This window comes from Alexandromys fortis, unplaced genomic scaffold (assembly GCF_014885135.2).
Source record: "Alexandromys fortis isolate MF-2015 unplaced genomic scaffold, M_Fortis_MF-2015_v1.1 scaffold_68, whole genome shotgun sequence".
NCBI classification, from domain to species: domain Eukaryota; kingdom Metazoa; phylum Chordata; class Mammalia; order Rodentia; family Cricetidae; genus Alexandromys; species Alexandromys fortis.
Genome location: NW_026067948.1, coordinates 3,097,466 through 3,124,408, shown reverse-complemented (window position 1 = coordinate 3,124,408; position 26,943 = coordinate 3,097,466).

Genomic DNA, 26,943 nt, shown 5'->3' with positions numbered 1-26,943 from the left:
TTTAATGAAAATTAATAAATAAAACTATTAATCATAATCAATTCTATAATCTAATGACTCAAAATTTAACTAAATGTTAACAGTGCAATTACTCTGCTTGTGGAATAAGATAGATTCTTCTTACATAATTACTTGGCTTTAGAGGTTAACATAAAAGGCTGGGATAATAAAAATTATTAGTCATTTTTCTTATGACTAATATTTAAGTTATAAGATGCACACTGCTTGGTGCCAGGTCACAAGGACAGACATAAGCATTATATCTGAGGAAGAATTAAGTATTAATTCACAATCACCTAAGGATATCAGTTTGGCATACTCAGTTAAGCAGCAGTTTTTGTGGATGAAATAATTGGTGCATTGTAACTTAGTTCATGTGATGTTAGTTTAGCCTGACAGTGGGGGAGTTGGAGGCAGGTGAGGATGAGGCTACTCCCATTTAGAGCACACAGCATTGGTCTGACAGGAAGGCTGCTTGCTGCTATGCATCTTCATCATGGGCTATCAGCAAATGTCTCGCATCTCCTCAATATGAGTTCATCTCCCTGTTTCTTATCCTTACACAAAAACCTTAGTCGTGTCCGATAAGTTAATTATTTGAAAACAGGACGTTCAGTTTTGTTTAACTTTCATTTAAACAGGATCTTGTCAGTGGAAGGCAGAGCTGGGAAGAGGAAAAGGTCTAAGCTCTGAAGTAACCGTTCATAGACTAATACTCAATTTACTATTACTCTTAGTGTGATTATACATTTAAAAAGTTCTCGAACTCACAGAGATCCGCCTTCCTCTGCCTCCCTAGTGCTGGGATTACTGATCTAGAAGAGCTAGTTCCAGGACAGGAACCAAAAAAGCTACAGAGAAACTCTGTTTCGAAAATCAAAAAAAAAAAAAAAATCATTGGCTATAAGAAAAATGCCCATAAAATTAGTTGATAACAGAACTCTTTGTCTTATTTTTCCAAAAAGAATGTTTATTTTGTGAGCTTATTTCTAATGTTTAGAGGAAAAAATTAATCTATCAAGTATGGTGTCAACAATTCAGTCAATTGAATTAAATAGTAGACTTATCACCTCCCTGTATGCTAGATAAAAACGCAGCAGGTGTTCTATTTCATGGTGATTATCTCATGAGCATGGATTAATTTTCATTCTCTGGGGAGGAAGTGGTGACATATTTATAGGTGGAAGGCAGAAAGTCTAAAAGGCGCTACTCTAAGTCCTCTCTATGTTTAACATAATTAGTAGGAATGTTCCCATTTTTTATTATATAATGGCACAGGGACAAGAAATACATGTTCATGAGTCTTTATTTTTAGCCAAATATTTTATGTACTAATTCTAGAGCAGGTGTGAAAATGTGTAACCTGAAGCCTGCCTTTATCACATGATATTTATGTAGCCTGTTGTCTGTGTGTCTCCTATAACACCTGTATGGCTCATGGGTTCTATTTAGTCCATGATGCCCATGTGGCATGTGTGCATACCATGTTGACTGTGTAGCCCGTGGACTGTCTGTTCCCATGACACCCGTGTGGCCTATGTGTTATGTGTATCCTATAGCGCCTAGAAATGCTTGATAATACAATTGTAGATGACTCTGTCATGTTTCAAGCACAAAAGTTTCCTGAGTTTTATAGAGCACCAACTCCCCTTACTCATCTGAAAGGTAGTAATAGTGAGTGGAGCTCAAGCCTTCCTCTTCTCCACTTCAAATATCATTATGAGTATGTAGAGATCACATTTGGGTAACAGTAAAAGCAAGACCAGATAGATTCTATAACACACAAATCCAACACATCAAATATAACACATCTAACAATTCACAAAGCACAAGGACATTTCCCTCTCTTCAGTTAAACTCAAATTCGCCCAAAGTCAAGGGTGAGATTGGTGAGACTGGAGCTTCAGTTCCAAGAAATAAGCAACTCTTCTCAAAATGATGTAATCCTGAGTAGCAAGGATGCTGCAGAGCAGCGTCCTTGCTGTTGATGCTCTGCTCCTTCCTTTAGCTTGTGACTTTCTTCACATTGTCACTTGAAATCCCTGTCTCAGTTAAAGCATGTCACACATATCAAGGTTTTGTGGAGGTCTCATCTCCCCTGTGCTCTGAAAGTAACTCATGACTCACTTTCATATTGAAATTCTCTCAAATAGACACTTAGCACCTCCTTGGTCTTCTTAATATATACTTTCCAAATTCTACTTGATACAATGGAAAGTTTGTATTCTGACATTTCATTGATACTTTTAGGTCTTTTGAGAAAATACTAATCAACTATAAAGCATCTCAAAGAGTCTTAGTCAGAATCTCTATGGCTGTGGAGGAACACCAGGGCCATGGCAATAAGGAAAACGTTTGATTGGGGCTGCTTTACAGTTTCACAGGTTTAGGCTATTATCATCATGACAGGAAGCCTGGTGAAGGCAAACAGGGTGTGGGAGAAGAAGCTGAGTGGTTTACATCTGGATCAACAGGCAGCAAGATAGCAGAGTGAGCTACTGGGCCTGGCTGGTGCTTCTGAAACTTCAAAGCCCACCTCCTGTGGACATAATTTCTCCAGCAATATCACACCTACTACAACAAGGCCACACCTACTACAACAATGTCACACCTACTTCAACGAGGCCACACCTATTACAAAGCCACTTCTCCAATAATGCCACTCCCTGTGAGTATATGGGGCCGTTTTCATTCAGGGCATTACAGATGATCTTGTCCCTCTATTCTGTCACCTTATCTCATGTGTTCATGTCTCCCTTGGCTTTGTTTTTGCTTGGTGTGTACATTAGTTCATATTTAAGTATCTAGTCAGCTTTATTCCTGCAATCTCCTTGTATTGCTTCAAAATCTAGATAAGATTTAACAAAAAAAATACTTTCATACAAATAAGTACTGAGTGCATCTAAATTTGCAAGCATCCTATTTAATATCATGGATGAAGTTATTATTCTGAACCCTTTGATATGAAGAAGTTCACACAAGGAGTTATTCAGCTGGGCCAAGTAACCGGGAAGAATTTTTTTTTTAATTTTATTTATTATGTATACAATATTCTGTCTGTGTGTATACCTGCAGGCCAGAAGAGGGCACCAAACCTCATTACAGATGGTTGTGAGCCACCATGTGGTTGCTGGGAATTGAACTCAGGACCTTTGGAAGAGCAGGCAATGCTCTTAACCTCTGAGCCATCTCTCCAGCCCCCCCGGGAAGAATTTTTATGAGTCATTATATCAAGCCTAAAAGAAAGAAAAGCCACATGCAAAAGAAGTTGTCACAGAGCTTCAACTCCCGTCTGTCCTCGTAACCCATATGTATTTTTTCACTCCCCTGCAAGTCTCCAGCACCCACCTTAATTCCTGGCATAGCTTGGTATAATGTCTCTAAAATTCTTTTCTGTTTTTCATGTGGATCCATCTGTCTGAAGTATCTGCCATTCCACTTGTCCATCTGTCAAACTCTTGTTCATACTCTTTAATTTCAACACTAACACATGAAACACCCCATTACATTACAGCGGAGGCAGAGGTACCCATTCCTCTGTCCTGCTACACCCTGTGGCTGTGGTTTTAGAAACTGTCACTATTCTCCATGGTAATTTTAAATCAAGGTATTTTTAGCATGTCTCAGAGCTCTTAAAAGATACAAACTAAAAGACAGAGTAGATGCTTCATGATTAGAACATAACAAATGCCCAGAAGCTTATGAAATGAAGACTGGTGTTAAAACAGGAAAGAAACTTGGATTAATGTGGAAATCTTCCATTTTACCAATGATCCTCAGAAGCAACATTTTTTTCATAATTAATTCTGAATTGTATTTAAGATTGCCATCAAGGCCTCCAAATTGTCTAAACATCTTCATGAGTAAAGGAAACTGTGTTTATGAAGAGGCTTCGATGTGGAGGGATGGATGGAGTGTGTGCTGTCCTTTCCTGGTGTAAATTCAGTGCTGGTGTTTTCAAATGCAGATCCAGACAGCAGCATCAGTGTCTAGACTCCACTACCTGCAGAGAATGGTTTCCATACTTGCAAAAGAAAGAAAGCATACATTTACTCTTAGCCTAGAATGGATGGTTGTTACTCTGCAGATATCAGGGGTTGATTTATTCAGTTTTTTTTCTTTTATATTATTTTTTCTTTTATTCTTCTCTCATACATTATATCCCAACTGCAGTTTCCCCTCCCTAAACTCTTCCTAATCCTCCTCTCCACCTTTTTCTCTACCAGATCTGTTTCTCCTCCATTTCCATCCTTAAAAAGAACTGGCCTCTCAAGAAATCAAACGAACATGGCATAACAAGTTAAAACTATGCACAGATCCTCATATCAAGGTTGGACAAGGCAAACCATTAGGAGAAAACGTGTTCAAAAGGCAGGCAAAAGAGCCAGAGACACCTCCCAAGAATGTCACGCTACATAACCATAACATATGTGCAGAGGACCTAGCTCATGCAGGACCCATGCAGGACCTGTGATTTTTGTTTCAGCCTGTGATTCTTATGAGGCCTACTTTGTTGATGCTGTGAGCTGTCTTCTCATGGTATCTTGGACTCCTCTGGCTCAAGCAATCCTACTCCTTCCTTCTGTGGAGTTTCCCTGGCTCTGCCTAATATTTGGCTGTGAGTCTCTGGATCTGCTTCCATCAGCTGGTAAGCAAAGCCTCTCTGATGGCAATTGGGTTTGTCACAATTCTCTGAGTATAAAGAGTACCATTAGCAATCATTTATTGAATGTTTTCCCAGTTGTTTTTGGCCATCCTGATTTTCTGGGATATCTAGTCTTTGATTCCTGGCCATCCAGGTATTGTCAGATGTGGGCCTTTGGTGTGGGAGGTCCTTCTGTCTATGTGTTGCTTTTTATTGGTTAATCACTAAAGAAGCTGTATTGGGCCTGCTCAGGGCAGAATAGAGCTAGGCGGGGAAAACAAAACTGAATGCTGGGAGAAAGAAGGCGGGATCAGGAGAAGCCATGTAGCCCTGCCGGAGACAGATGTTGGAACTTTACCCAGTCGATACACAGATTAATGGAGATGGGTTAGTTCAGGATTCCTCCTCCTTTAACAGGCCTTAAGTTGGACCAGTCTTTAGTTGGCCGCTCTTGCAAGTTCTGTATCCCCATTATCCAGCACCTCTTGGAGGCAGGACAGATTCTAGGTTGAACATTATGTGTCTGGGTTAGTGTTCCAGTCCAACTTCTGGAAACCTTTCCTAGTCATACAAGATGGCCAGTCCAGGCTCCCCACTACTAAAAGCTCTCACTAGGATTACTCTCATAAATTCCAGGGAGTTTCCAATGCACTAAATTTTCACATTGCCCCCAAATGCTCCCCAATCTAGTCATCTCTCCTCATTGCTCCCCTCACTGTCTGATACTGATGGTCACTAATGATCTACCATCGCCGTCACACACACGATTACCACCACATAAACCCAAATGAGAACTATTGTAGAGAAGCTCAGATCTAATAATAGGTCGAAGGCTTTGGCTTAATAATACACCCACCTGAAAGATTTGTTTTATTTTATTTAAATAACCCTGAACAGTTCCAGCACAATAGTTCTGTAGAAGTAGCGACTCTTCCTGTGCATAAATGTCATTTTAGATTATGTGAGGTTGCCGATAAAAGTACAGATTTTACTTTAGAATTGAGTTAATATCTGATGTTGGGGTTGAATGGTGTCTTTATCTAAGAAAATGTGCTGATACCTATGGGGTTACACCCGTGTCTTTTTCACACTTGAGTGTTCTATTCCAGTCATCACAAAAAGTACGGGTATTTTGGTTTTGATCCAACAACACACTCGCATAGTATTTAGAGGCCAAGAAGATTATCTTATGTTATCATTTTTTGATGAATTTACTTATGAGTTAGTGTGTGAAGGCTGAGAAAATGTGTCCCCGTGTCACCACAGTGACCTCATATGGTTTGCTCTGAGACTGTGAACATGCTTTGATCCTTTAAGGTCAACAGAGCATACTTAACTGCTTTGGAAATCAACCATGAGTAGAGTACACAAACGCCTGAACCCTTCAGGACTTAACTGATTCTGTTAGACTAGTCAAACGGCATAATGACTTCTCCCATGGTAGTCCTCAGTAGATAGGAACTTATGTTATTCCTGTCCATGAGGCTGATGGACAGAGACTAGCAGTGGTCAGAGTCTCCACAGGTCAGCACATGGGTAGCCTGTTCCCAACTCTGTGGTATTAGCTGTCATGACACACAGTGGAATGCATTTGTGGGACAAATATGTTACACAAAGGGTTTAATGAAGGCAAGAGAAAATGTGCTTATTGGATCCATATTTCTTTCCTCTGAAGGGTGAAATTTACATAAGTGCATTTATGTGCCAAGAAAACCTGGTGTTTTTAAGGGGCATGCCATAAGAAAGAAAACGTGAAATTTAGAGGCTACTGTTTTTTTATGGGTTTTGCTTCAAACTTAAGAGTTCTGAATTTCAACAAAAATTCACATAAAATAGTTTTATTTATACTACATTAGGCTCTGTTCCACTTGGCTCAAACTGTGACATTATATTTTCAAAACCATTGCTTTGTCATCGTTTTTACTATGGTCTCCTGGAGTTGTTACTGAGTTGATGTTTCCTATATGAGAGACGCAGCCAAATGGCTATCTTAAGAGAAAACTCATATGTGGAAAGATGAGCAATTTATTTTGTATTGTATTTGGTGTTTCATAGAGGCTAAAATGGTTTATATAATACAATGTACTTATTTGAAAGTCAGAGAAAAATACTCACTCTTCTATGCTTTAATTTTTCACTTCTTTCAAATCAACTGTTTTTTTTATCAAGAAATGGTTGCATATTTTAAATACACAAATATCTGAGTAAGTTATTCTTGCTTTAAGAAAAAGAATGGATTACTTACGTTTTATACTCAGATACATTAATATATATCACTGCAGTATTGTGAATCTGGAAACATTAGTGTTTGGTTTATATCTAATTTAATAAAGTCCCTTTTAGTTTTTCAGCAATAATTTGCAAAACTTCAAGGAATATATTAAGGACTCAAACGTAGCTTTATATAAATTCACAACTGTGAAATTCATATTTTACTGTTTTAGTAAGTTCACTATTTTTACCAAACACTGACCAAACCATATTTAGTTACAACAAGTGGAGTGTTAGTGTAAAACATTGTCAGACCTTTAATAATTATTGTACAAGTAAGTACAATAGCGGTAACACTGATAAAATTATGTTTACACTGCCTATATTTTATGAATTATTGTTCTCCTATAAATGTTTTTTCCTTTTGCCTAGCAAAGAAAATTTGACATTTGAGCCAATGTTTACTTTTCTCTATGGATAAAGTCTAAATATCAAGACAGATGATATTCAACATATTTTTGGCACCATTTTAAGGCATGCAAAATTCTTTGATTTATTTTGCATAACATAGGTATATGACTATATGGAACCTAAAATTTACTATTTTTTTTTACTTTGCTCAATGTAGTGCATAATTTTGTATATTTTAGTGATTCTAAATACATTTTGAATGCTTGGACTATAATAGACATTCAATAAATAACTCCTAAATTGAGAAATGCCAAAGAAGTTATTATTGCGGACATCTTTGGCAGTTGGATAGATAAATTCTTAGACTGCACAGAGCAACCACTGTTATCCTATCCCGCTCCCTCCTGTGGAGACTGTCCTCTTCCTAGAACTCCCTCTTGCTCACTGTTCTTCTCTCACCATAGATGGTGCGGGTCTGTGTTAGTCTCTGGCTCATCGGGTGAGAGCTTTTATTAACCCCTTCTTTCTTTGTTTATTTACTCATTTTCTCTTTTGTCCATCCATCCATCCATCCATCCATCCATCCATCCATCCATCTGCCCATCTACCCATCTATCCACCCAAGTTATCTTTTTTAACAATACATTATTCAATAAAAACATAAAACCTCACTGATACCATATCCCCCAAGCTAAACCCCTGGTTGTCTGCATTGTTTGTTTGTTTTTAGAGTTCGCTATTGTCTTCCTATGGTATTGCATTTTATATTTGCACTAAAGCTAAATTGTTCAAGAATCACAATGGGCTTTATTTTTAGCAAATTAATCTGTCTCCAAACTTCTCCAAAGTAATTTGTTTTCTTGTTCTAGAAAACAAGAACAAGTGCCCCTTTGCATTCTTGTCTTTTGGCGTGCTATTAGGTTAAAACACAAATAAGGGCTATTTTTCTTCTCCCTCCACTTGACTGTGTCTCTGGTGAGGAAAAGTTGCAGGCCAGAATCAGATAGTATAGGGTAGAGGAGCTGCCGAATGCCTGAGGCCTGTCTGAGTAAGCTTCACTGCCCTATTTATAAGACAACAGGGTGCTTTGCTTGAAAAGCTAGGCTTCTTCAGGGAGCCCAAGGCAAATCTGTTACCAAGTGACAACTGATTCCTTATGAAACCCAAATTTAAAAGCTACATCATTAATTAAACAGATAAGGGTGCAGCCTTCCCACTGCTAGGAACCTGTAAGCAGGAAGGTTCTGGAATAAAGCATAGTATCACTATTTTGTTATCAGACAGTTGCTTTTGTGTGCAGTCCTAGAAATGTGCTGAGGTAAGAGGGAGGAGCCAGTATTTAGAGGTCATTCATTCATTGGCTAAGAGGAGGGGAGTGATTCACCTCTGTCAGGGATGAGACAGGGTGTAGATACATAAACTTCACTGGCTCCACAGACTGGCGTTCCTTGCTCAGGAGTTCAAAGAAACAGGAAAAGGATGGAGAGGAAACAACTTCTCGGTACAGACACTAAAAAAGTCAAAACACAAGGAAAACTGCGGTGCTAACGTTCTAGTAATGGTCTCTTGCCAGGATTTCACTCCAATTACAGAATAAGGTGATGTTCCCACAAATGAGCAAAGCTTAGGAGCCTATGGTGTATTTCTTACAACAAATACAAAGCAGAGGCGGGGCAGATCCCTAGTTTGAAGTGCCACAGAGCAAAGACCATTTTAGAATTGGAACTATCATTGTTTTTACAATGGAAGAGAGAAGGGAGGGAGAGAGAGAAGTGGCTCCCTGATTGTGAGTTCAGTCTCTGTGAGTTCCTAAGAGCCCTAGTTAGTTGATTCTTGTTGGGGTCCAGTCTCGGCAGCATTTCTATGTTCCAGAGTAGGGACTTGAGGATTAGAAATTTTAGGTAGAAGGAACAGAGATACAAAAGACAGACACACAGAATAGCATTGGGAGGGCAAGCCAGTGAATACTGAATCTGTTCATGTTTATCTCTTATGATCTTTAAATACCACAGTCCAAAAGAGGGGAAGAAAGCAAAAGATCTCATTCTTTTTCGTGATACAAGGAATAAACAAAGTGATTACCATCTTAACACCCCAAACACCAAGTAAAGTAACCACACCCTAGATCAAAACTGCCTTGTTAGTAGCCACACCTTAAGTCAAATCTCTGGTCAATAACCTTGAAAGAGTAAGACTAGGCCTGACCTCTCTGACCTTTAGTCAAGGTGGAACAGATTCACGTCTGTGGGCTCCCAAAGATTCTTTCAATTTTCTCGTGATGTCCTTGACTCCTCTGCTTCCATTTAATCCTTTCTCCCTTTCTTCTCCAGGATTCCCCAAATTCAGTCTAATGCTTAACTCTGAGTCTTTGCATCTGTTTCCACCGGTTGCTGAGTGAAGCATCTCTGATAACTGTTAGGCCGGGTACCAGTCTGCGAGTATAGCAGTATGTCATTATACATGATGTAGCTTTCCCCTCTGTATGCTCTGAATATTTTTTATTACTATTGGTTAACAAATAAAGAAACTGTTTAGGCCTATGATAGGGTAGAGAGCAAGGTGGAAATTCCAAGAAGAGATAGAGGAGAAAAGAAGGCAGAGTCAGAGAGATGCCATGTAGCTGCCAAAGGGAACAGACTCCCACATCGGAACCTTACTGGTAAACCATGAGCCTCCTGGTAAAATACAAAATAATAGGAATGGGTTAATTTAAGAAGTTAGAGTTAGCTAATTAAAAAGCCTGAGCTAATAGGATGAGCAGTATTTTAATTAATATAGTTTCTGTGTGATTGTTTCAAGTCTGGTTGTCCAGAAACAAACAAGCAGCCTCTGTCTACAAATTTGCACCCACCGACTACAAACACATGTTCTATATTAGATGATGCTAAGAATTGAGTCTAGGAAGAGACGATACATCAGCCACAAAGTGAGCAAGGTGAGCTGGGCTTTGCAGATATAAAGATTATTGATTGGCATTCTGGCTCTTTATGTGGTACTTCTCATAATATGTAGGGTTCTGAAGAAAGGGAAAGGAACAGTACCCAGCAAGATGATTAGGAAGGGAAACAGCTGGGGAAGGGAGAGGGTGGGGTTAACATATGTTGCTCAGTTTACACCCTGAGGAAATGGTCATGATTATATAGGTGCAGACTCCATTCCTCTGAAGAACTAACATGTAGCCACTAAATACACACATTGTTTTGCAAAGATCTGTTTTACAGTTTTGAAGCAGATTTGTTAGTATTTCGTTTCAAGTCGATAAATAATGGAGAAATACCTCACTTGTGGATATAGCTGACCAGTCTTTCGAATGTAAATAACAATTATTCTTTAACCAACCGTGTATTGTAGTTCACAAAGATTTCTGTGGCATAATGTATATTGTGCTGTACATATTAACAGATTTGCTGTTTTTTTTTTTACTTAATTAGCTGAGTATATGCATTTGTGTGTGCCTGTGAGCATGTTTGCAGCTATGTATGAGACAAGAGGTTGGTACTGGGGTTTTCTTCAGTTGGTCTTCACCTTTTGGAGACAGAGTCTGTCACTGGACCTGGGCCTCTTGTATCCTGCAAGGCTTTCTGGCTAGCAAGCCCCAGTGTTCTCCTTGTCTCTGTTGTCTCAGACATGGGGTGTTGGGTAAGGATTCATCCTGTTACATGGTTTCCAAAGATCCAAGGCCAGGTTTCAAGATTAAAAGCAAGAACTTTATCAACTCTGCCATCTTATTATATAACCCCCTTTTTTTTTCTTTTTCTATTTTAATCTTTTGAAATAATGTGACCCTGTAAGAAACTCATGAAAATTGTAGGAAAATCTTCCTCCTGCTTTGCAGCGGTTACAAGGTACACCCCTGTTTGGCAAACTTACTCTCTGTTTAAGGAAGGAAAGAGTTAGATGTGGCTCTGACGATTTTAGTGGACAGAGTAGAAATATAACCACAATAGAATCATTCTTGTTAGGGATTTGTTTTTAAGAAAAAAAAATTACATGATTTTTTTTTCATGATAGACCAAGTCTCTTGGGGAAAATATGAGATTTGGACTGCCTGCATTCTAGGGAATTACATCTGATGATACTAGAACTGGTATTTGGGTTAAAAGTGCATTAAAAGAGTGAGCTACCTGTCTGGTAATGCTCATGTTGATCTTCAGGGCAAGGTGTCATCTTATGTTCCTGTGACCCTCATTCCACATCACCAGTGCCTCCACCACCACCTGGATGACACTTATTCTTGTCTAAACTAATTCTTGCCATCCTATTTGTGATAAGTTGATTTCCTAGTTCCCTGATTTTTCTACTTTGCTTACATTATTCATTCACTAATTTAATTAGTTAGCTATCTGTCTCCTCTAATCTGATTCCCTGTGTATACTTCTAACTCAATTAGTGGAGGAAATGATTGATAAAATTGATTTTCACTTAAGAAAAGTATACATAACCTTATTTAATTTTGATAGGCAAGAGAATATTTTTCTTCCTTGAAAAATACACTTTAAAGATGAAAAAGATAAAATGAGGTTTCAATATACTCTCAAGTACTCCATAAAATAGAGTGAAATTTAACAAATATCCCTATATAGATTGGTTATCCATAGAACTGTGTATTTCCATAGGTAATAATGATAAGGGAACAAAATGAAGATTGATGAATCTTGTTCCATGACAGAGGGAAATTTATTGTTCAACACAGAAAAAGCAAAAGCCAACAGACATGCTCATGACTGCCATTGTAGACGTCACACACAGTATGTTTACTACGATATTTGTGATGATAACAGAAAATCCTGAGAACAGTTTCTGGGGTTGTTAGTTTCAAAGCCATTTATTTTGGTGGCTGCGGGCTCTTTGGTTTTGTTTTCTTTTGGTAGCTTCCATTTAGTGTCTCCACAACCAACCATACAGTGAATGCTATGTGAATGAAAGATGTTAAGTATTAATGTCCACCTTACAGAGAAAATTTTGGATTGTGATTTTTGTTTAATTTACAGCCCCTTGAAGTAAGTATGTGGGGAACTAGTTAGACTAAGAAGTTTTTCAAAGTATAGTGCTGTCTTACTTAAACTTTCCCTAGAGATAGTAAATGATGCGTCGTTATAGCCACAGTTTTAAGTTCTTCCTATTTTATTTACTTATTTGTGTGTGTGCAAGCACACATTTGCATATGTGTGCATTGTGTGTATTGTGTGTATGCTGATTATAGGCATCCGTGAGCTTCCACATGTGACCATGTGTATGCCATGGCAAGTTCATAGAGGTAAATTTTCAAGAGTTTCTCTTCCCCTTCCACTGAGAATTCTGGGATCTAATGGGGTTGGATCTAATGTAATCATAGGGGACATAGGGGACATGCAAAGCAAGTGTCCTGTCTGTTGAGCTCTCTCTGGCACTGATGGAGCAGCTGTCATGAAGGATATAGTTGTCAGTACCTTTTAAAGCTTATGGGATTCTAGTAGAGGCGCTAGCACCTGAGTTCAGAGCTCAGTTTTGAGTTTATCATGTTCCCACTGCTTCCGTTTTCTCTTGTAATTAAATTTCATATTCAAATTGCAGCTCGCATTCTCTCTGAGTGAAATTGCTAAGAATATGTGGAGGAAACATTTGGGGGATAAAACAAGTTTTTAATTTCATATTTAAATAAACATTCTCAAGTATTCAAGACAAGTAGAGGAAGATCTTTGCAACACAAACTAATCCACAGTGCAGACTTCCTTCCTGCCCCAACCTCTGTTTTAATTTAGAATCTGGTGAGGTCATTAGAGTACATTCTGGTTTGTGCTGGGCTTGAGAAAGATGAATTCCATGTTTGTTTATGGCTTCTCTTACAAGTTCTATTTGGTACTTTCATTATTGTTGTGACAGAAAACCTGATACAGACTACACAGGGAAAGAGTGGTGTATCCTTGCTCATAGTTCAGAGGGTGCAGAAAACCACAACCAAGGTAGGAAGGGCAGCCTGGCAGCCGAGGTATGTCCCTTTAGAGAGTAAGAGGGTGCCAGCAACTTCTCACTTTTCAGTGAAGTAGGAACCAGACAGATCTGGATTGAGACCAAGGCTACCTGTGATTTTCAAGCTGATCCCCCAGTAAACTACCTCTTCCAGCCCAACCTTAGATTGTGAGATTGGGTGCCAGTGCCTGCACAGGTTGCACATTAAAAAGTATCTCATATTTAATAACAGAGACTCATTAGACAAATTCAAGAAAGCACTTCTGTTCCTTTGACATTTCTAACAGCTGGTTTTGAACCAGGGTACATAAGAAAGGAATATTTGAAAGGTTTAAAGATCTTCAAAGAACTGAGGAACCATCAGTGTCCTCAAGTGTCTGTGTGTGCATGCATGTGTGTGTGTGTGCATAGTGCATGAGTGTGTCCATATGTGTGTCTGTGCACATGTATGTGGTGCAGGACAATCGTCTATATTCTGTCAATTTCTTTGGGACTTAACAACTGCGGGAAAAGGTCAGGAGAGAAAACTCAGTCATCATGTGTGCATGTGTGTTTATATGTGTATATGCATGTGTGCTTGTATGTGCACATGTGTTTGCAGGTAGGTGTATGTGTGTGCTCATGTGCATGTCCATGCATGTGCATGTGTGTATTTTTGAGTTTGTTTATGGGAGGTGTGTATGTATGTGTGGGTGAGCATATGTGTATTTGTGTGTGTGTACTTATGACTACTTATATATATGTATGTGAGGGAATTACGCGTGTTTAGGCATGTTTTTGAAAGTATGTATGGAGGTCAGATGGTGATATCAGTTCTTCTCTATTATTCCACACCTCATCTTTTTTGAGAAAGAGTTTCTCACTGAACATTTTAGTTTTCGAGACAGAATCTCTCATTAAATGGAGACCAGTTGGAGCTGGAGGCATACATTGTTCAAAGAATAATTATCTAAAGATTTGAGGGTAATTATGGAAAGTGTATAATACCCAAAACCTGAAACTAGAGGAAAGAGTAAACCATGGAAATAGCTAAAGATCAGTGGTTTTCACGGACTCAGTAGAGAAGAGACAGAGTGAAAAGATCATAGCACAGTTTTGATGATCAAAACCCATAGAAGATAGATGAAAGATAGATATATACATAGATGCACTGATGCGTGCATGCATACATACATACATCTAGAATAGACTAGATGATAGATAGATAGATAGATAGATAGATAGATAGATGATAGAGAGATATATAGATATAGATAGATAGATGATAGATAGATAGATAGATAGATAGATAGATAGATAGATAGATAGATGATAGAAGAAACAGATATACAAAGACAGATACCTGTATAGCTACATTACAAACATAAATACAAACATACAACTACTATATGTACATATGCAGGTATATAGCAAGTGTGAATTCTAATTGCTGCATAGCATGGAGTTTGGGTGACAACTCATTTGTTACAAGTGTTTACTTGGAAATGACCACGTTAGGAGACTGAAAATGATTGAGCCTCTGAATGTATCCTACTGCTTGGTAAGTCTGTCCAACTTCACACAAATCCAAAACTGCTCAAAATAAAGTATATGTTTATAAATTAAGACGCTGCAATGTCCCAGTTTTGGACAGGAACTGGTAGTAATAGAGGAACATTTTGGCATAAATGAGTGATACAACAATGAGGCACACAAGACCCAGAGGATGCAGACCCTGAGAGCTTGGGGAACTCACTGAGGCATTCAGCTTTCTGCTCAAACAGTCTCAAAAATAATTATGTTTGGCTGGAGAAATGACACAGAGGTAGAGGAACTGCTTCTCTTGCATAGATTTAGTGTTAAAAGTTCAGTTCCTAACACTCATGCTGGGCAGTTCACATACACCTGGCAAGGCTTTGGGGCAATGAGGAGGAGATAAAGGGGAAGTTTGTCTGTGTATTGTCTCTAGTGAGGAAGGTAAGGGCTTTCCTTGCCCTTCTACCATGAGTACAGGAAGGAAACATCATCTGTTTAAGCTTAATCTGCTGGTGCCTTGACTTTAGCTATTCCAGCCTAAATATTTTGGTATTATGTTGCTAGTGGTATTTAGGACATTTTATAGCTGCCTAAATGAGCAAAAAGAACTCTCTCTCTCTCTCTCTCTCTCTCTCTCTCTCTCTCTCTCTCTCTCTCTCTCTCTCTCTCTCTCTCACACACGCATGCATGCACACATGCACACACACATGCACACACCTCCTTAAATTCTTATTTAGGATCAGTGCTCATGTTGTAAATCCTTAGTCTTATTTCTTCCATTGTTCTTTCATTATTTAAAATTACTAGTTGATTTTCTTCTTTCATGCTTCTTTCAGATGTGTTATATTACATACACCCTAAAAAAAAGGCTGTTATCTCATATCACTGAAAACTGCTTGAAGGTTTAGTGGAAGGCAGTGAACCTTGTCTGTCTTTATTCTCTGACTTGACTTTACCTTAATGCGTTGTTAAAACCTCCTTGTTCTGGTGACATAAGCTTCAACTCAGTGAAGCTTAGCTTTCACCTCAAATGTTAGCATTTGTACTCCTGTCCAGGACCCAGTAATGTCAGTGTTACACAGAGCCAATTACCATGGCCAACAGGTAAGATTGTTTTAATTGACAGGACCTGGGTAAAGGCCTCCTTGCTAGAACGAGACAATGGAAATTGCATTACAGCTTTTGGAGAGAAAGTGCATGGTTTCCTAATGTGAACTCATGGTGTTCCAGAAAACTGAGCGGTATCAACTGGCATAACCTCTAATTTCTGTGAGGAATATGATAAAAATGGTGCCACAATTTTCATATTCCTCTTTTCCTGGCTATGGATCCCTTTGAACACGGGCTGCCCTCGCGATCTGGTGTGTGTAAATGTATTTCGTAGGCTTTCCTGAAGTTCTATGGAGCCAATTTTCTAAATTCTAGACACCAGAGTATAAATGGAGGCTACTCACACAGCTTCTGAGATGATCTCCCTAAGTACTCCTGCTCTGAGCTTTGACTTTATTCCATTATATGTACAGTGAGATGAGAGTATTTTACGGGCAACATAGGAGTCAAATCTGTAACCAGATGGACCACTAGGTCACAAGGGAATTGTATGACTGTCTTTAGCTCAAGGCTTTATCTTTCAATTGCCACACTCAACTTCTTACAGTTACAATTATAACTGCCCAATGTATGATAGGATTAGAAGTGCGGCTTATCTACAAGACAACAATAAAGGACTTTTCAGTTCTTACACATCATGCTATAAAAATAGGCACAGTACTTGTGAACTTCTGAGATGATAAATCTGCTCCAAATACCAAAAAAGATCCTTTCAAATTGAGAACCTGACCAATTCAAGGAGTGGGGTCTGTGTCCAAGGTTCTCTAGCTGTCTGGTCACAGAGTTGACCCAGATGATAAAGGCTTGAGACCAGCCCCTTTGTGGTCAAGGTCAGCTTTTGTTTATCTGTTTTCTGTGCTTGAGATTAACCCCAGGGCATCAGATGTCCTGCACTGGCTGGGTGAGCTTTCTACCACTGAACTACACTCCAGCTCTGGATATTTGAAGAGAAGATCTGAACAGACATCAAAACCTTCCTCAAACTCAGTATTTCTGCCCTCATATTCCAAGCACTGAGTTGACGAATACTCTGCCATACCCTCTGGGTACAGTTGTGTGGGGATTTGTTTTTAAATTGGGAGTAATTAGAATTTATTAAATTCACAATCAAGATTACCACAAGATAAGCAAACACGATCTCAGCTTCAGAAGGGACTTTTTAAAATGCAAAATATGATTAATTTTGACACAAACCATGTTATGGCTAAAATGATGTGTCCTGGTGGGTTAGACTAGTTGAGAAGATTTTCTGACCTTCTTGACAGGTATAAATGAGGATGCTGCTCAGGCAGAAAGCACATATCTCCTAGGAGAGGCCACTGTGGTTTTGGAAAAGCATAAAATTAGAATTTCAAAAAAAAATAATGAAGTTGAGAAAAAGTAATTTTCTTAATGAAGTATAAATTGTTAATATATTCAAAAACGTAGTGAAGAACTATGGGTCAAATGACTTGAACACCTACATCCTTGGCCTTTTGCAAACTTCTTTGTATGGTGTGGGACTGGGCCATAATAATTATGAACAGTGCACAGCTGAGAGTCCACCAGGCTTTATGCCTCAGAGCTTTAATTAAAGGTTCCTCCACTGAGGGGAAAGGCACTACCATTACTTTATAGGTAGGAATTGCTTCTCCATTTTTCACATTAATTGACTCCTTTGCTTTTTTTTTATTTTGTATTTTTGAGGGTAAAACTGTTGTCCATTTGACTAGACTAAGGCCCTAAAAATGACAAATTTTTCCCACACTTTGCTTGCAGAGATACAAAGACTCAACTGGAACAAGTCTATTCTCCAGGTCTCCCAAACTTCAACACCCTCCAGCAAAACCTACACACCCTTCAACTAAGTATACTTCCCTGTATCTGGATTATGACATTCTTCAGGTAACATTGTTTATGCATGGTTGATCATTTACAAATTGTAAGAAATCATATTTATTGTGCTTTTTCTGGGTGTGCTTCAGGCTAATATCATCTCAGGCATCCTTTCCATTCTTATATTTAAATGCAGTCAAAAGTATCAAGTACAATTTGATTTTAACAAATACTCTCAATCAGGGTGGGAGAGGGAGGACAGGGTGTGAGGGAGCAGGAGGGGATTGGGAGGAGGGAAGGAAGTGTAAGTAATTGAATGGAAAAATAGAAAAAGAATATGAAAAATGAAAAAAAAGATAATTTTTGGTAGCTTGCTGACTAACAGTTGCTCAAAATTTTGCATATTTATTAATGTAGTGTCCTGAAACTTTTAAACATATTGAATGCATTAGTTCATCAGTTCTATGAATGTGTTATTTTTCATTGCATTTTACAAAATAAGAAAGTGAGGCACATGTTGTTTAAGTAATTTATTCAAGAATAGTCAAGGGAGCCAGGATATATTGTAACATGAGAAGTATGGTTGTACCTATACTATGTTCATATTCAAAATTATACAATTTATTAAAAAATACATGCTTGAAAAGACATTAATGAACTTTAAAATATATGCATATGTTCAGTGTTAAGTGTATATGAATGTATATATATATGTGTGTGTGTGTACATATGTGTGCATTCTATAAGATGAAAGAATGATTATCATTGAAATCACAGTCCATAATGGTAAGTAAGAAAGACACATATATTAATTGTCATGGTTTTGCCCTAAGTATTTTGATTTTTAAGGAGCCAAAATCACATTAGAAAACCAGATTTTTCTCATGGCTACTGAATTTCAGCCTAAGCATAGAGAATTTGGAGGGTAGGCAACCTTCTATGTTTGAAACATCCATATCCTTTATAAAGGAGAAGTTGGGCTTGCAACGCGTGTCTGTGTGGGGAGTGTTGGAGATGCCAGTCTTCTTAGGAAATAGTTGGGTACAGCTAGGATGTTATTGGAGTCTGCATTCTGCAGTGGGATTTGAGGTTTGCAGGCAGCAGAGTACTCTACAGATTCAGGGGTGGTAGTGAACTCCCGTCTCCATTCTTTCTTGTTTGCAGGATGGTGTTTTACATGATCACTGCAGCTTCTAATACATTCTTGCTTATTGGCCATGGCCCTTATTCATACTTCACAAATTCACTAATAATAGAAGCAAACTTGATGTGGGAGGCCACTCTGTGTGCTGTGATTACAATTAGTGAATAAAGAAACTGCTTTGGACCTACAGCAAGGTAGAACTTAGGTAGGCACGAAAAGGTGGGCTGAAGGCTGGGGGAAAGAAGGGCGGAGTCAGAAAGACGCCATGGAACTGCCAGAGACAGATGCCAGTCGGAACTTTAGCTCATAAGCCACAGCCTCACGGCAATATACAGATGAAGAGAAATGGGTTAAATTAATATGTAAGAGTCAGCCAATAAGAAGCTAGGGCTAATGGGCCAAGCAGTGATTTAATTAATATAGTTTTGTGTGATTATTTTGGGTCTATGCTAGCCAGGCAGTTGGGAACCAACAAGCAGTCCTCCATTTAACACAAATTCTTAAAAACTTTCTTGGTTCTTCTGGTTTGTGATCTCCCCAGTACTTCGTATCAGTTATAGTCAAATTCCATGAAAGAATCTTGCCTTCATCCTTTCTTACCCACAGAGAAAGACAACCAACTCTGGCACAATTAGTGCTGGTAAAACTACAAATGTGCACAGATTTGTTTTCTATTTTCAAGTAATTTCCACTGTGCAGGAAGGTACAGTAAACATTTCCTGTGATGTTGTGTCTATATGAAACAAAACATCAGCAATTCAGGTCTATTAAGCAGTGAGTAATTTCAGGAAATACAAAATCAAGATTGGAATATTGTATCCAATATGTTTAATGCTATTAATGACAATTAACAAGACAGTGAATGATGAGAACACCCAGCAAAAATTACTCTCATATGCCTGGCAACATTGTGAAATACAAGAAAGTATTTTCAATTTTTCACAAATGTCAAAAATAAAGTAATAGATAAAATGGAAAGGTTGAAGTCACCTGGCTTATACAATCTATATCTTGGACATTGTGACATGATTGATCTCATCATGAGAAAATTCAATACCGACTGATACAAATGTTATAGCCTGGAGCAAGGAGTCATCTGTTCATTATAAGATAAAAATAATATACAATATTCATAATCCTCTATTATTAAAAAATAGCAAAGTTGTCTTTACATGTTCTTTGGCAAAGATATATACAGCTAATACTGTAGTTCTGGTTCGAACTCTTATCATATTTTAAATTTCTATAGAGAAAATAGAATGAGTGTGTTACTTGTTCAGGAGACATTTAGAGAAGCTGACATTTTTCCATTACTTGACTTCTTACTTTTTCATTTTAAGTAGCACTTCAAGGTATGATCTTTTCCCACTGATCAACCATTTAACTCTCCATTTAACAAAAGTATTAATTAATATTAAAATCATCCTATTTAAAGCCCAGAGGTTTAAAGAGTCTCTGTTCTCTCTAGAACACAGGAGGAAAACAAATGCAAGAAAATATATGGTCACACATGTGTTAAGAGGAAAATGCACAAACAAAACATCTTGTTAAACATGTGGCACCTGTGTGTTTTGGGGTAACAGTTCCCATGGCATAAAGAACACCATGTGACATAACGTGTTGTTGTGGGTTCATAGCTCCCATGGCATAAAGGAGTACAGAGCAAATTGTGGAGTTGGAGGTACCAGAGGCCCAGTGTGTTTTAATCTAATCTTAAATGTCCTCCAAAGAACAGTGCACTGATGATCTGGTCCCAGCTGTGCTAGTTTTAAATGAGAAATGTCACCTACAGGCTCATGTATTTGCACACTTGGTCCTTGCCAGGAAACGCTGTTTAGGATAGCTATGGAACTTTACAGAGGAGTAGCCTGCATGACGGAAATACGTCATCGGTGCTTTCCTTTGTATGACCTCACCCCATAAATCCACTTCTAGTTTACACTTAGCTCCCTGATGTGAATAAAGATGTGATCTCCCAACTTCCCTTCCCTGCTGACATGCCTTCCCGTCATTATGTATATCTAGCTCTCTGAAACCCTAAGCCAAAATAGTCTCTTCCTTGAGTTGCTTTTGTTCATGGTAATTTATCATAACAAGAGAAAAAGAACTATTACTCCAGCCCATACTATCACTGAGAGTGACAGGATCATTAATAAGTGACCGTGTAAATGGAAACTAGTTCACAGGGTTCTACTGTGTTTGGGGCCCTTTCTTCTCTCTTGACTCTTGGCCTCCACCAGGTAGGTTCTTCTTCTACCTGCTGGGGCCATGTTGTTCAACATATGGAACCATGTGACTATTGGATGAACTCTTTGAAACTATAACCATGCTGTCCTTTACTCTGTAGGTGTTAATTTTATCAGCATTGTGAATAATAATATTAGACCTCACTGGTGGCTGGGAATGAGGTTCAAAGCTAAGCCTTTCTAGTGCTGAGACATGCTAGCGAATGGCTCAAAGCTTGAGAAAGAGCCAGATATCCCCAGGAGGACACCCCAAAGGCGTCAGGTTTGTCCACATGTGCTGTTTATGACTCAGGTTCGACTGAACTTCCTGCTTCTGGAAATGTGTTCTTCTGAATGAAAGAATCATGGACACATCTCTATGTACACACATTCTGAAAAATATTGCATATTGAGTGTGTACACACACTAATGTATGGAGGCCATTGGATAGCTTGTGGGAGTTGACTTTTTCTTCCACAGTATGAGTCACATTGGTTGAACTCAGATTGTCTGTCTTGAGAAAATGCTTTTTCTTACTGCGCCATCTTGAAGGCCTGAAAAATTTTTTTACAGGCATTAAAAATCTAAGATAATGGAGCTTCTAGTAGTTTTTATTTACTTTAACTATCAACTGATACATAAATAACAGTCCAATTTAATCTTTCAGTTCCTCTCTCATTCTTAGTTATTGGGAAGGAATATTCTTTGTATTGGAAATAAAAGTGATGGGGATAAAATGGATTAAATGTGGGATATTTGAAGAGGTCATTAGAGTTGAGTAAATCAAAAGATGTGGAGTCAGAACAATGTGGTGAATGTAACTGGAAATTACATTTATAACGTCTCAGTCTAACATCACAGGAGCGCACAGCAACCAGTTTTGACAGCCTTTACTCGGAAACTGAAAAACATACTTTACCCAATATACTTGACCAATGCCTTGCCATAACAGAGACCCTGACAGCTTTTCTTTTTAAGGCACAAGCCACACACTCATTACTGCCCAACCCACTGCCCCTTGCAGTATATTAAGCAACCCTTATTTCTTTATCCTTCATGCCCATCTTTCACCATCTATTCCTATTATAATGCTGGTCTACCTGCCACACTGACCAGTCACAGACTTTGTACTGCAGAGAATGAAAGGTTTTATGAATACTTCCATAATTTTCTGCTATGAAATAGTAATCTCAAAGCAAACTCTTAAAGAAATATCTGCACCAGTCATTTATTAATCTATTTTAAAAAGCTCAACTTAAAAGACTCTTAGTAGCATCCCAGTTATAAAATATTATTTTATTTTTAAATTTTCTTTCTTTGAAGTTTTACAAAGAAAAGAAAAAAAAACAAGCAGTTTAAGTTAATTTGAATGCTTTATTTCTTATGAGCATAAACAACTGTTATGTGCAGCATAATTTCTCAGGAAATAATAGTTGTGTTCAGAATATTAGTAAAAATGGCCTTACGATGGTGAACACTGTCAAGTGGAGACCAGTCCCTCTAATTACGTGTGACCAGGAAACACTAAGCATCTATGTGCAAATGCTTATGCTGCTACCCTGCAGGTCTGCAACAGACACATGACGTCAAGGGACACTCGAAGGAATATCATTTCTTCTGCTCATGAACATTGCTTTTCCCTTTTGGGAACTTAGGAATGAGAGACAGCTTCAGGGACTTGAGAGAAGAAATGGAAAGAATTAAGCCCAGTAACACACCGGTCACAAACTCCCAGGAAGCACTGTGCAGGGAATAGCCTTCCCTGGCTCAGAGGACAGATTAAATGACCTGGTAATTGTATACCCTTTCTCTTCTAGAACTTCTATGAATACAAATGAACTGTTCAGGGGGAATCTCAGTAATAGGAACCTTTCAATGATCTGATCATGAGCCAAACATTTCTGCATAGCTGCTGCCCAAGGACTCCATCAGCCCATAATGAATATGAATTTGGAGGTTTTGTGACTTAGATGCTGAAGTAGCTGGTTGCTAAAGTTATCTCAAATATTAACACTGTGTGAATTTGCTCTCCTATCTTCTTTGACTCTTCCAAACAGATAATGACATTTAAAGAACGAAAAATACTTTTGATGTTTCAATTTTATACATAAAAATTACATTCAAGAATAGAACGGTTATGAGTGTCAATCACTACAAATTTTTATAGTTACGACTCATGTACGGGGCCAGTGAGTTGGTTCATCAAGTAATGATTATGTGACTATCTTATTACTTTATTCTTTCTTTAAAGACTTTATTATTTTTAAATTATTTTTATGACTGTTTATACCCCATTTTGCTTAAGCACATTGTTAAACAAACTGTGACCTGGTTAGAGTTTGTTTTCCATCTGAGCCTGCTTTAGTGTGTATCTATAACCCTTTCTGTCTGCATGAGCAAAGCTTTAAACCCACCATGCAGGTTCACTCGTGGTACTCTGGTAGCTCAGGCATGCAGGCAGCTGCCAGGAGACTCGTCTCTGTACCAGGGACAGTTTGAGAAACATGTCTAGCAAGCTGCATTTGCTTCCCTTTCTGTGTGTTTGAAACCTTTGAAAAAACTTTCCAGATCTTATGTAGAGATATATACCTGATTATTGGGTGCCATTTTTAGGAAGAATTTTCTGTCCTACCTGCCATTTACCAAATAAGAACTTGGAAACTTCTTATTAATTATAAAAGTTTGGCTGGTAGCATAGGTTAGTTACTAACAAGTTCTTACAATTCTAATTAACCCATTATTTTCAATCTACTTTCTGTCTCATGACTTTATTCCCTTCACTCTTCACTGCCCATGCTGCTTCCTCTCTGCCTGTCTGGAATCCCACCCCTCCTATTCTTCTTCCCAGTGTGCTATGGGCCTGAAAATCCTGCCTCACTATTGACTGTTCAGCTTTCTGAAGCAATCAGAATGATACCTCTTCAAAGGGTACAGATAGACTATTCCACAAAGACTCGTAGTTTCTGCACTGAGACCCTGTATTGTCACTGCAGTGGTGACACAGCTTCTACAACCATGCCTCCAGAAGAATAAGTTAGGGTTAGAAAACATAAGAGAAACAATGATCAGTGGCGATAGTGCTGCAAATGGCTCTTGTGGACACGTGAAGGTATGTGATTCAGAGTAATGACTCTGGTGAGATTTTAGAAGCAAGGTTGCATGAGTGCTGTGAATAAATTGGCATGATGGATCAAATGGGAGATGCCGCAAGTGCAAACAGGCCAAGAGGACATGAAGATGGTGCCCTCTACACAGAGGAAGCACCTCCACTGTTCAGTGACTGTGAATCAGGATGGGGAGGGGAGGGGTCTGTTTATTCTACAACGTGAGGAGAGTCATATTGGCAGCTGTCATTAAAAGATGAGTGCTTTTCATTCTGCAACATGTCTGTCTGTTTTCTTGGAAAGATAAGGTAAAAACTAGAGAGTATATTTAGAATAGAAACAAAGAAATAAAAAACAGTCAAGTATTTCTCCAGAAAGACTACAGGAATCTGGAAGAAAAGTGAGGGAAACAAGCAAGACACAGCGAATGTCAGTGGTGCCGTGACCCTCCTTGGTGGAAATAAATCTTGGGTTCTTGGAAAATTTAGATGACTAATGCTTAATTTTCAGAGTTCTGTGGATGTGTTGCTTTGTAAACACCATTATTTCATTTCCATTAGAACCCTCTAGCCCACAGCTGACTGTTTTGAGCACGGTCCGTGATGGATCAGGGCTGTGGAGAAGGGAATTGCTGTAGGCTATAAAACAAACACCAAGATCTCGATCTCAACCTCCACTAGAAGTGGAGTGAATTCAAACAGCAAGAAGTGGAATTCATCAAAGTTTGGATCCAGATTCTCTCACCTTCAGGATGGGTCCCTGCACAACCGTCTGATTCGGTTGTCATGTTGGAATGCTTGATGAGGGATAATGTTCACAGGAAAATATTCCAAGTCAAGTTGAAGGTCAAGAGAAAAAAGACCTTAACTTGAAATAGTCATCTTACAGATATAGCAAAGCCTTATGAAAAGAAATGAGACTCAGAATTGCTATCTTCATGTCAATCAATTGATAGCCACAGATGAAAAAGACTATAGAGGAAGCCACACAGCTAGAGCGCCCCAGCCCCTGGATACACAGCCGAACGCACAGTCCAGACTTGGCTGGTACTTCCGTGAATATGAGCATAGTGCTTCCCCATTTTAAAACCAATCTGCTGGTTCTTAGGTGGTGGAGCAGATAAGCAGAGCTGTCAGCGCCACACGTACTCTGAAGGTGGCATCTGTGCGCGCAGGTTTCATCCGTCCATTGTCTGAGTCGCTTTAATCGCTCATCTTCGCAGCTGTCGAAAAGGACCCTTCACTCATGCTTTCCGGAGGCAGGGAAATGGAACTGCCTATCTATTCGTCCACTTACAAAGCCACTGTGTTTCTGAGGGTCTGAGCCTCTCTTTGGGGGGGGGGGGGATGCAGCTGTTTCTTAGCACTGGTTCTTTTATGCTTCAGAGAAGGGAAAAAATAAATAGCTCTATTTAGTGCTTAGAAAAATATGTATCTGTTTTGAATTTGCAGCAATTAGATTTCTCAAAATGAATACATTGAACTTGAATCATTCCGAGGTTAAGAAATAATAAGGCACATGCTTGATTACTGAAAAGCCTCTTCTTGTCCGTGTCTCATAATTTTTAAATTTATTCAGCAGTCATCACTGCTATTTTCTTGAAAATCTGCCCCTTTGGTATTACTGAATCTATGAGAGCATCATGGGGGCTCTGAGGACGGTTCAGTGCTTGCTGTAAGCAGCTACCTCACCAGGTGGGTACCCTCCCTTTTCCCAAACACCCATGGACCTGATAAATGTAGTGGTGATTTCCAGTATATAGAAACAAATAAAAACATCGGTATTTAAGCCATTTGGGCTTAGCAAATAGCTATGGTACTGCGCGCAGAGCTCACTTCAGGCTTGCACATGGTCCAGGTCTGCAAATCGCCTCGTATTAGCGAACTGCCATCTCACACATTTCTAAATGTACTTCCCCCTGGCAGGACCCTGGCAGATTCAGCAGGTATGACCCAAAGCCAGCTTCAGTAAGTGGTTGCGCTGATCGCAGTGCAGAACCTACCTCAGGCTAATATTTTACAGCTGCAGCGCTACATGTGGCTCACAGTCTTGTTGCCGCTTTAGTTCTAAAATTACGTTTACTTATTTATTGGGGGTGCGGAGTGTGACATGTTTTTGGAAATCAGAAGACAACTTGTGAGAGTTAGCGCTCCCCTGTCATGTGAGTTCCAGGAATCCAACTCAGGTCATCAGACTTGACAGCAAGCCCCTTTACCCACTGAGATAGCCCAACAGCCTATAGTTTACCATTTAATACAGTGTGTTAGACAGATGGAGACAGCTAATGATTTGGTGGGTCACGGCATAACGTCATTCCAACAAGTTTATCCAATAGTCTGCATTCAGCCAGGATACACATGTGAGACTGTTGTATTTTCCCGTTACTGCCTTCAGCCTAGCTGTGCCAAACCTGACTCTCTAAGCCATTACAGGAATCCCAGGTGCATCTTTAGGGGTTCTTGAAAATTTTCAGTTTTGTGTACTTTACCCTGGCTGGGTACCTCGAAAATAGATCCACGGTAATCATTACCTCCTCCCCTTCCTGGCCCTGCTCAGGCTTCAGATTTGAGCTTGATATGCTGAGCTGGTAAAGAAAGGATTAGTGAAGAATCTTGAGGGCTTCTGGAGATACTCACCTTTGCATTGCTGTGTATGGTGTGTGGGAAGAGGCACCAGCGGGGCCAGTACTCAGGATGGCTGTGACTACACCTTGTCCACTCTATTTCCTTGGATTGTCTCCATCCTTTTGTGCACAAAAATTAGATTGAGGTGATGATGCCTCATGGTCTCTCTCTATTACCCATCTTGGGTTCT